Source organism: Miniopterus natalensis, chromosome 15 (genome assembly GCF_054644295.1).
Source record: "Miniopterus natalensis isolate mMinNat1 chromosome 15, mMinNat1.hap1, whole genome shotgun sequence".
Taxonomy (NCBI): domain Eukaryota; kingdom Metazoa; phylum Chordata; class Mammalia; order Chiroptera; family Miniopteridae; genus Miniopterus; species Miniopterus natalensis.
The window spans coordinates 20,681,144-20,683,826 of NC_142095.1; the positions used below are offsets into that span (position 1 = coordinate 20,681,144).

Here is a 2,683-nt window from a genome sequence, read left to right on the forward strand (position 1 = left end):
TTTGGCAAGACAAAATTGTTAGTGTAGCTTTCCACTGGCACAGTGGGAAAGGCTTACCAAAATTCTTTAGGGAAAATGAAAGGCCTGGAGACTGTTCTGCACGTTGCTACAACAGAGTGGTTACTAAGGAAACAGACCCACCCCCTCTCTGCTCTTCAGGACCTCAGGCTCCTCCTAGGGACCGCACCACTTTTTTTTTTTTTTTATAGATCCTGCCTCAGGTTTATTTGTAAAAATAGTACAGGACACCAGCTCCATAAAGACAGCAGCCCAAGGGTCACATCAGTCCTTCCATCCTCACATTGGCTCCTCTACTGTGGAGACTTCGCTGGGGCCTGGGCAACTTTGGGAGCCTGAGCTTGAACTGGAGCTGCAGCCGCAGCCTGGGGTTTGGTTTGAGCCTTGGCCTTGGGCTTTGGCCAGCAGAACCTGAGACCCTTGGTGATGTGGACACTAGCACGTTTCCCTAGCTTGGGGTGAGCAATGCAGGCAAGTGGGTTGAGTTTGTGGCTGCCACATTTTGGGATCTTGGCTTCCTTAGGTCTTGATAGACTCAGCAGTTACACTCATGGCCTTGGCCTTGTTGACCTGCATCTTCTTCAGGCCCTTATTGTGCTTCTTGGCAAAGCGTACGTTCCTCAGGAACTTGGAGTCTACACCCTTAAGAGATTCTTATCTTTGTGACCAGGGTTTCTTGATGCCGTTCCTATGCCATTTTCAGGACTGGTTGTGTGTGGCATGGTTCTTGGACGTGGCCACATCTTCACCAAAACCTGTGGCTCCCAAAGCTCCTGGGGCCCGAGGAGGCACCACTTTCTTGAAGAGCCCCTGTAACTCTCTACCCCAGTCTCCTTCCTCTGCTTGGAAAAGAAGAAAGAGAAACCGAATGCTCACAGGTCAGGGAGACCCAAGACACCCTGCAGAAGCCTCCGAGGCTCTTGTCCCTCCTGGCCATTGCCTCTCAGAGCTAATCCCTCGCTGCACCCCCCTCTCCATTTTCCTCTTCTTCAAACCCATTTGCAAGCACAGCCGCCAGAAAAGGACAAGATGCAGGCTTTGGTTTAGCCCCACAGGACTGTCATAGATTCCTGGGCATTTGGCAGGAAGAGGAAGAGCTACAATTTGTTCATAGCACCAAGTGGCACTTGGAGGCAACTCCTTGGCATCTGGCTGTGATTTCCTGCTCAGTCTAGCTGCCTGGACTCTGGGGCTTGAAGGAGGGGTATCAGCACTGACGTCATATCCTATGGCTGCATCTGCAAGAGCTGCCTGCTTTTATTGCTTCCCCTCACCCATAGTTACTCTTCCAAGCTCCCTCCCTCCTTCTCTTCGCATGGTCATTGCAACTCTCTTCAGGTTTCCCTTGGGGTTGAGCTGTTTAATATTTGGTTTTACTCCTAAGGTGCTATGGCCTTCCCTGTTCCCCTCTCTTGAAGTATGACCCAACCGCAAATGGTTGCTGGGATGGGAGTGGGGAAAATCAGCCCAGTGTTTCCCAGCTTTCTAATCTGTCTCGCTCTACCCATCAGTCTCTGCTTCAAGGTGACCTAGCTGTAGACCATCAATCTTGGCAGATGCCTCCTTTCCTCAACTCCCTGAGGAAGACTCATGGCTTTGTTATGAAAGGAAGTTCTTTTAGCCAAACATGTTCCAAATAGAAAGCTCTTTAAATATTTGTTTTAAAATAGGAATTAATAGAAAAACATATCAGCCTTTCCTTTTTATTATTATTCTGAAGGGTCATTCCTGATCAAAAGTCATGAGAGTGTTTCATTGGGAGCAATTCTTAGATGGCGTGATTTCCAGTCAGAACTATCTTTTTCTGTTTCTTGCCAGAAATTCAATGTTGGCTTTAACCAGACATTGAAAACTCATATTAATAGTGGTGCTCCTTATCTTTCTGTCTTTTACAAGGGGCCCCTGCTGGAATGCTGGGCTTTGGGGCATAAAAAAGTCTACTATTGCTCCAGGCACCCTGGCTGGGTTGCCAACCTCCTTGCTGAGTGTTTCATTCTCTGACGAACTGAGCTACAGCAATGAGCTGAGGCACAGTGAGTGTAGTGCCTTGCTCACTTCTTAGCTGTGTGGTCTTAGACAAGTTACTGCTCCTCTCTGAGCCACAGTGTCCTCCTCTTTACAATGAGGATAATACTGCCCTCCTTCCACTATGATTGTTAAGAATCACATTGAGGTAATTCATGTGAAGCGGCTCCCATAGTGTCTGACACATAGTAAGCGACCGGTGACTGGGAGTTTCAACCAAAGATTCAGGAAAGGTGACCTGCATACAGGTTCAATCTGGGGGTGTGGAGGGAGGTTAGGGAAGGGACTGCTTGCCACTCGGGCACCAGACTCCTTATTGCATAGTTGTCCATTAGGTCCATCCTGCTCAGACTTCCTGTCTCTAATATCTGAAGAGGTTCACTTACTAGGGACTTTATTGGGACAAGTACAGGTCTGATGAGGGATATCTGAACCATAAGATGGAATGGAAACTATACATAATTTATTGAGGTAACTAAAAATTGAGTTAACTGAAAATTGTGGTTTACTAAAAATGGGTAGTGGGGTGGCCTGCTAGGGATGTTTGCCCCTCTCCTTAATAAAAGGAGCTGTCTTTAGGGTTACTCCTTGCCATGAGGCTGTACACCATGGCAAGGGGAAAAACACCTTTCATTTGACT

At 47.7% G+C, this 2,683-nt stretch overlaps 1 pseudogene; it reads right to left on the minus strand.

Annotated features, from left to right (window-relative positions):
- Window positions 1-311: 311 nt before the first annotated feature.
- On the minus strand, window positions 312-1,296 carry LOC107542408 (large ribosomal subunit protein eL29 pseudogene; annotated as a pseudogene).
- Between the last annotated feature and the right edge of the window lie 1,387 nt (window positions 1,297-2,683).